Genomic DNA, 8,894 nt, shown 5'->3' with positions numbered 1-8,894 from the left:
AGAAAACTACAGAGTTTGTACAAAGAGGGATTCTCAAAGATCTCCAATCAAAATGGAGAAATACAGTTTAAAATCTGTCCATCCATTTTCTACCTACCTCCAGTTATTATTAGGAAAGAAGCAGAAAACACCCTGAACATGTTGGTAGTCCATCACCGGGCAACACAGACACACAAGGCAAATCATGCATGCATGCATGCACTCCTAATTACAATTTAGAGGAGCCAATTAGTCAAAGAGGAGAACAGAATACCTTTAGAGAACCCATTGCTGCACGGAAAGAACATGTAAATTTCCCACATATGTAAAGTGATTCCAACCTACGACCTCCTTGAATAGAGGCGACAGTATTGATCACTGCTCCACAGTGCAGCCCAATCCAAACCTAATTTCTTGCAATTATAATAGCTGTTATCAAGTATCCACAAAACCCAAAAGAAAGCTTTCACACAATCAAAAAATTGTCCCAGCATCTCTTGGCGAGTTTAATCGCGCAACGATCTGACTCTTGTTGGGAACAGAACGAACTTAATCCCCTTTTTAAGCCTGAACAGCTCAACACTCTGCTGTTTGTGTACAAAAAGACAGAATGTTATACTGTTGTCATACTGGGACGTATGTCTGTCACAGAACTGCTTCCCAAAAAGAAAAAAAAAAGAAAATACTACCAACACATGCATTATATTTTCATACATTTGCAACACCTATTTAGCTATAATTGTTGTGACTTTTATGTACCTGCACCCTGAGAATGATGAGAGGCTGTGATATCACTTCTTTTCTCGTCGTGTCTACATGCAGGAACAGCCAAGACATCCTGGAGACAGGGTGCTAGCTGGAGTGTCTGCTGGCTGGGGAATCTAATAACATTCGTGCTTCACATTTACACCTTGACTTTTTATATCTGTTCCTTTATATTTAGCCTGTTCCAACCTCAAAATAGGAGCCACGGTTATTTCCGCGAATATGTCACTGATTTATTTTCTGAAATGTAATACAAAAAGTCAAATCCATGCGGATTTAGATATCGTCTTTTGGAGTGACTTCTTTCTCATTTGATGTTTCTTTTGTTTGATTATTAATTAATAAAGAAAGATATAGGGGGGTTAAGATTATTCATTGATTTGAAATAAATATGGGAATTGTACTAGCACTATCAAAGTCTGCAGTGATTTTGTCTCATGGTTTGTGAGTTCCTTGCATGCCGATTTGTCTTGTTTAAAAACAATATTTAATTGTATCCCTCAATTTATTTTACCACTAGATTTAGTTTTAAGCCTTATGAAGTTTCCTATGATTTTTAAACCAAATATTTATCCAAAGAAAAGCCTTCATTTTGCATATTTTTCTTAATATTCTTACTGACAAGAGGACCCAAAAGCATAATCTTTTACCCTCTTATGTCTGCTTTCAGATGTAGAAGTAGAATAAATACACTCCAGAAGAAAGCTCTATCTGATTAACACACATTCTTAGTAATCAACTCGGCTACGTAATTGATCAGAAAGGGAGACAATTTGTTAAAGACCCAAGAAACTCTAAGGATTCAATGTAATTTGCTTTGTTAACTTTGCATTTTAAAAGAGAATTTCCTGTAATCACCACTTTACAGTATCTGGATTTAATTACATATGAGGTTTAAATTATAATCTACATTCTCAAATGTGGGAAGGGAAAAGGCAGCACAAGGATGTTGAACAAAATGATGTTTTAAAAGCAAAACAGTGACATTGCAATTCGTTTCAGTTCATTTTGTCTCAAACCACATGAAACATTGCATCTACAGGTTGGTTATCAGGTAAACAAATCGATTTTGTCACAAATCAAATTCTGTCCAAATTCAGTTAAAATCAACAAGATTATTTTCTTGTTCAACTTATATACTATTCAATTTAGGTTTAACATTTTGTTCCTTGAAACTGATTGTAATGAATAAATGAACATGCAGCTCATTCCCGTGACAAGTTTCATTTCTCTGTCAGGCTCTTTTATTCAAACATGAATTATTTCAGTTTCCCAGTCCATACACGTTGTCCTCGCGACAACAGGGAAAATTAGCACACTGTTTTCTTAGTTTGCCACAAATTGTGTAATTTGTCAGTAATTTGACTTGGAGTTAGTCACAGCCTCAAGGCCAGCTCTGTTTCCTGCAGGTTCCTGCTGCTCTCTCTTTCTCTCGCTCTCTCATTGTTTGGGATTTACTACCGCACTCACCGACAGGTAACACCATTTATGTCTTTCCTGTGGCTGAATCATTTTCCTTCACAAGACCCTGTTCTGGAGAGGCCTTCCTCTGGCACTCGGAGCTGTAAAACTACCGTGACTCATTCTGCTACATGCCCACAGATATCCCTCTATCTGTATGCCTCTCTCTTTTTCTCTCTTGTGTTTATTAAATTCACACCACCTGTCCCATCAACACCTAATGAATCTAGGTCCTTTCATAGGCATGGCGGTGACTAAGATCAGTTTGGTTTGCGCCGTTTGCGCGCTGTGTTTGCTGTTGTTGTTGTTTTCGCTGAAAGTGACAAACAGCAGGGGAGCCTCAACTGGATTAAACAGGATGTTATGTCCTTGGCAAATTACTAGTCTATCTTACGTGGATCAGCATGAAAAAGAGCCGTGCCCTTCTGCAAACGGCACACACACATGAACCACGCTCCTCTGTGCAGCGAGAGAAGAGAAAAAGGGATTTGTTGTTGCTCTGCAGGATGTTTAATAAAAAAAAAATCTATTTCCTGTGGCAAAACTTCTTTCCTTTTTCTTCTCAGTGTCCAGATTGATCAGAAACACCCTGGATGTTCGGCAAATGCAGCAATAAACGGAAATTGAAGAGGGCAACAGGGTTTATGACCTGCTGATGAGTACAGTGAGATACTGATTACTGACTGTGCATCGTGTGGAAAAAGTAGATTTTGTATCTTCAAAATATATATAAAACACTTAATTTATGTCGTGACTGTCTTTCAAAACAAAAGCTACTCACTTCTTTCACCCAGGTTTCCTAAAGGTTTTTTTTTTTTTCACATTTCTTTTTGTTTTTACTATATTTGTCTGTAGCTCAATAGTTTCATTTTCTTTTCTAAAGTTGAGAGATATGCAACAATGCATAAAAAGAAGCCGAGTCTCATGATCTGTTGTAGATTATTTTCGCTGAGGTCTGTGGTTTGGTTGTTATGTTTTGACTTATTTAGCTTTCTCTGTCTCACAGTCTTTCTTGAATTTTAGTTACTGTTGTTGATTTTGCTCGATTGAGCTGTTCTACATCAGTTTAATTTGTATTTATTTATTTAATAAAGTTTTTTAAAAACAAGAAGACAAGAAATCAGTAGGACAGAGAAAACATGTGCATGCATAACCAAAAGCAAAATATTTTACCACTACTTTTCTGTTTGAAAAGGAGTAGGAATCCTACCCTTTATCTTAATTTAAAGAAAAATATTACTTACCAAATTACGTAATCAGACTTAATTTTTCCATGCAAGCAAATCACACCCATAAGTCACCGTTGCTGACCTTAAACCTGATGTAGCAGTAGTAAGATTAGCCTTGGGTTGCTGCTTCAAATGAGGCCAAATTTCAGAGCTTCCAATTATTTCATAATCCAGAAACATTTTTTTTAAATGGAGGGATATTTGGTTTCAGAGGGAAGAGAAATCAATTTTATTGACTTACTTAGCAAAACTCACATTTCTTTTCATCATAGAATAATCCTTAAGAAAAGCAAGAGCACTCACTCTGCCTTTCTCAGCGTTGATATTAAGTCACCAAAGTTTACAAAGATCATTTTTATAAATGTGCATTTTTAACATTAAATTTTAAACGTACAACATTTTCCTGACCTGAATCCTCCTTCACAATGTGATCACACATTCATTTGACAATCAGTTGCTTGTTTACTTAATATGTTTCCCACAGTGACTCGATGGCAGATGGTGAAGGTACCCGAGTCAAAATAACAAATTACGAAACATTATGCAACTGAACTCAGCCTGAAAACAAAAACAAGAGACCTGCAGTGCTTCCATCAATATCTCTCTGTCAGTCCAGCGGTAACAATGGTGTGCAGTAATGGGAGAGTGTGAAAATTACCTGTCAGTCTGTCTGTTTGTATTATGTGGATTAAGTTTAGGTAAAATAGATAGAATTGTTTTTGAAATGACTCAATTTACCGACAGCAGGAAGTCTTCCTATTTTATAGGTGTAAACAAGAAAAATAGCTCGGAGAGCAAACAACAAACGAGGGCGAAGAGGAAAGAAAAAAGAAAGTGTGTCAGGTCATAGGGAAGCTCTTGTCTTTAATAGGTCTCCTCTTTCTCTCCTTTCCAGTATTTTCCCCACTTTAGTGCATGACAAATTTACTATTTGTAACCAGGTGGCTCCCCTATTCTTTCTTGTTCAGCCAATTTGTCTATGTCAAAGCCTACAGCCTGTCCCGATGCTCTTCTCTGTTCTCCATTTTTAGAAGGGTTCTCATTCTGGAGTGGAGGGACAGGGCAGCCTGTACTCCCATCAAAGCTCAACCTATTACTGTGTCTTCAACCACACAATGATTACGATGGCAGCTGGTCAGCACACAAAACACGGAGGCAGGAAGCAAAAGCAGGAAGTCCTTTTATTGTAAAAGACCCTTTTCCTCACTTATCATAGGTTTTTATTCATTATTATTCTTAGTGAAACCCCTGAACGTCACTTCTGGGGTTTCAAACGCGCAGTTTCAAAAATTAAAATTGCTAAATCATTCTCAGAAGAATTTTCCGCATCAAGAGCCATGATCAAATATATTCTGATTCTATTTTAAATTCATGTCATGTAAAGAACTTGGAAGACTTAAGCCTTACCCACACTTGCAGACACCCACCATGGTTTCTGTTTTTGACTTTTCTTTCATGCTAACTTAGCCAACAGAGAACACAAGAAACGCTTTAACACATGTGAAATCTCACTCTGTTTACATATAAACCTAAACATTTCCACACTTTGAAACATTAAAAGCGCCATGACTGTATGTAATAGATCGATAGTGTGTAAGGAGAACAATATGTGCGTTGTGAATTAGTTTCAAATGTGAAAATTACTGAATGAGCACACTGGCACACAATCCCCTGTGGTACACAGTGGTGGCAGCATCATGCTGCAGGATGCTTATATCTTCAGATGGATTAGGAAAGTTGGTCAGAGTTGAGGGAAAACAGAACAGTCATAAAAGTCATTCAAGAGACAATTTTGTGCATCTTTTACAGGTGTGTGTGCTTCATCGCACCCAAATCATCCCTATTTTAAAAAATCCATTCTGTTCAGTCATCTCATTCAAGTGTGGTACCCTTTGTTAGAACGGCCCAGTCAAATTCTAGGGCTAAATCTAATTGAGAATTTGGAACATGAGCTGCAAATTGATGCTCACAGATGCTTTCTATCCAATCTACAAAAGCTGACCAATTCTGCAAAGAAGAATGTGCGAAATTATCAGTTTCTACCAGTGCAAAGTTTTCTGAGATCCCTCTAAGAAACATCATCGTTTTGGTGAATTCAGGAGCTACTTGTTGCCTGCAAAGCTGCACTATAGTTTGCTCCTCTTCTATCTGAAAACGCCACAACAAGTCCTATTTTGTTCAACACCTTTCCTCCTGCATGTCTTTCGCTTTCAGGCATATTAGAAAAAGGATGAAACTGCTGCACTTTATCTGCACTGTGCAGTTAGGAAGACTCAGACCCTTTTCAATTGAGTGACATATTGCTTCTTTTGTGAGAAATGATTTACAGGCACGGGACTTTGTAATTGGCTTTGGAGAAGGTCTGCATTTTTTCCTTTTTCTTTTCTTGCCTTGTCCCTGTGCATGTCCTACTTCTGCTTCTGATTGCAGAAAAATGAAAATACTCACAGTAGCAGAAGATTGCATCTAAGATCAGGGCAACGTTTATTTTTTTTTAAAATGTCTCTTCTTCTGTCATTTTTGTTTGCTTTTGTCAGTCATGCTGAAACGAAGCACAATGTGAACAGAATTTTAAGACCTTTTAATTCTTCCAGTTCAGTATTTAGTCACCTGCAGAAATTAATTCTAGGGATCATTTTTCTACAGACTGAATGCAGATGTAAAACATTGTATGACTGTGGAACTGAACACAAAGTCTTGAGCTCCTGCACAAACTGCAGCAAAACTAACAAGATCAACATGCACACATCAGAGTGAGAGTTGTTCGGATCGAAATCAAGCAAAAAAAATCAGCAGCCCTTCATTTAAGCAAATTACAGCCCCTGTTCACTAAAAGCCAACACAAAAACGGTGCATTACAGTGAAGAGAAATTCACCCTCATTTCCCAATAACAAGGGGAGCACATAATATTTCTTTCTCAAGGAGTTTTCTGCCTTTTTAATCAAGAAATATTTTTCTCTTCCAACATGGCTTTTGATTGAGTGTTGCACCAGCACAGCCTGAGGCAGCCTCATCTAAGAACAGCTCCATCTAGAGTTCAGATAACGACATAACTACGATCTGAAGTGCGAGAGAGGAAGAAGCACGCTGAGCTCAAAGTTACATCACTTTAACCTTCGCAGGGTTTGATTTAACAGAGCAAGCATAAGGGAACAAATGCTAAAGGCTTTTAATCCCCCGTAATAACAGGTTGTCATGAGTTATACATGTTGCAGCTTTCAGAACATCAAAAGCAGGAGTACAGAGAAAGCACACCCACTTTATGCAGAAAACTCCATCCTGTGAGTGGGACGTATACGTGGGGATTTTCTGGCCTCTGAGAGCGGTTCACACAACCTAAAACACTACCTCTATTTCAAGAGGGCTGTCCTGGAAAAAAAAAAGTGTGGAGGCACGAGGTCCTGCAGGTCCAGTGGTAATTCCTCAAACTTTAGTTTTTTTTTTCGTTCATCTCTCACATTGTCTAATATGGGCATTTGTTTATGTAACTGTGCCCACAGCGGCCCACGCCTCCCTTGCAAACGAGCACAGACACAAACTGCGTAGCCTCACAGAGCCCTCGTCCAGATCTGCAACAATTCGGCCTTGCTCTGACCAACATCAGAGTGCTCGTGTATTAATTACTCCCACATTAGCTGCACGCATAGGCACAGGTCGGTAAGGTTGCATTTGTGGCTGATTAGCAGTTCTGGGTCAGCAGCTGGAGGTTGAACAAACTTATGTAAGGTCGGTCCAGCAGTAAACAGTAAACAAGCACTCCCTCGGTGTGCTTTGGTGGTTACCCTGCGACTGTGCAGTGTTTTTCCAAAAGGCCTACCACTGTTTGCTCTCCATTACTTCAGGTTAACAATCCATCATTACAGATCATTATTTCTCCTGGTTCCTGTGTGGCTACAAAAACCTACTGAAAATGTGGTCATATAGGACAAATATCTCTCCTCGAATGCCCAGATGCTCTTAGAAACCTTTTGATTCTTCTAAAAAATATCAAAAAGAGAAACATGCAGCAATTTGAAGGGTTATTTGCAATATTCCTGTATGCTGAACCATTTAACATTGTTTCAGACAGAACATTTCGGAAATTTTTATTTAAAGCTGTTGTCAAAAGGCTTTTTCTTGATCCGAAACCTACTTCGCAATAATTAAACCCTTAAAAATGTAAACTCAACATTTCAACAAGTTTCCATGACCTTTGAGTGGCTGACAGCATGTTTTTTAACCACTCATTAATATCCATTTAATAATGTACAATGTTTATTTCTAATAAAATATGACATTTTTGGGGGGGTTATTTTGAAAAGTACATGTGCTTTTTATTTTGAAAATCGAAATTAATCCCTTGTTGATCACTTTAGTTAGTAATGAAGAAGCTATTTTTGCAGTAACTTTTGAAATACTGGGGCAATTTGATTAGCAACAACTTCCGTTTCAATAATAATAATAATAATAATACGTGTAGAAATTATCAGTGAGCAGAAGTGTGTAGGATCATGGGCCCTATGAGGAGGACATTGTTTCTTATGGTGACACATTTTCACTTTTACGCATGTGCGGAAAAATACAAATGCTGTTGTCTTTTACTCATGTATCCGACGTCATAAGCCCCCTTGCTGACTTCAGTCCGAGTGACTGAAAAACACATTTTTCTACTTTTTCATTACTTTCCTGCAGGTTTCTCCCACAACAGCCTGAGAGAGGTTATTACGTTTAACTCACAACGGAGCTGTTTGTCTTTCCTGGCGATGAAAGAACACAATACGGGTGAAAAAAGGAAATAACTTTTAAGGAAAAGTGACGCAAAATAACTTTTTCTCGTGTAAATGTAAAGATGCGAGGGGAGAACAGGCACTGACACGTGAAAAGAAGGTTTAAAACGCTAAAAAACCAATGCACCTTTTTAGCAGATGTTAATTACTCGATTTAAATGTTTTAATAATGGAGGTCCAATTTTCTAAATAAGCAGTGATACCACCAAGGGGGGAGAACCAAACTCTCTTATTTGTATAATATTGTTAATTTATTGGCATTGAAGATAGCGGAGTGCGTACTTAGCGCAACAATATTTGGTTATTTAGTCAGATCAGGTGTTCAGAACTGATCATGCGAGTCTAATTGACAAGTTCCCGTATCAAATATAACCCTCTTTGTACCAAATTGTGGAATAGGAAATTACAAATTCTTATGTGTAGTTTTGTGAAGTTTGTGATTATTAGGAGTGACTCCTCACTCCCACATCGCTTGAGTAAACCGAGAAACAGTGTTGACAAAAGAACACGGCTGATGATCATTGCTTTATGAACGTCCATGTTCTACCCTGACTCATGCATGCTGCTTGGCTTGGATTGTCTTTTTTTTTTTCATTCTAATTAGATTTTTTTTTTTCACACGTGGATCTTGAGCTAGAGGAATTGAGCCAGCATTACACAAACAGTCAGACACCCACGTCAGGTTATCCCTTT

This window comes from Poecilia reticulata, chromosome 11 (genome assembly GCF_904066995.2).
Source record: "Poecilia reticulata chromosome 11, P_reticulata-male-v2, whole genome shotgun sequence".
NCBI classification, from domain to species: Eukaryota; Metazoa; Chordata; class Actinopteri; order Cyprinodontiformes; family Poeciliidae; genus Poecilia; species Poecilia reticulata.
The sequence above is the reverse complement of the archived record's forward strand: the minus strand, read 5'-3'. Positions refer to the sequence as shown.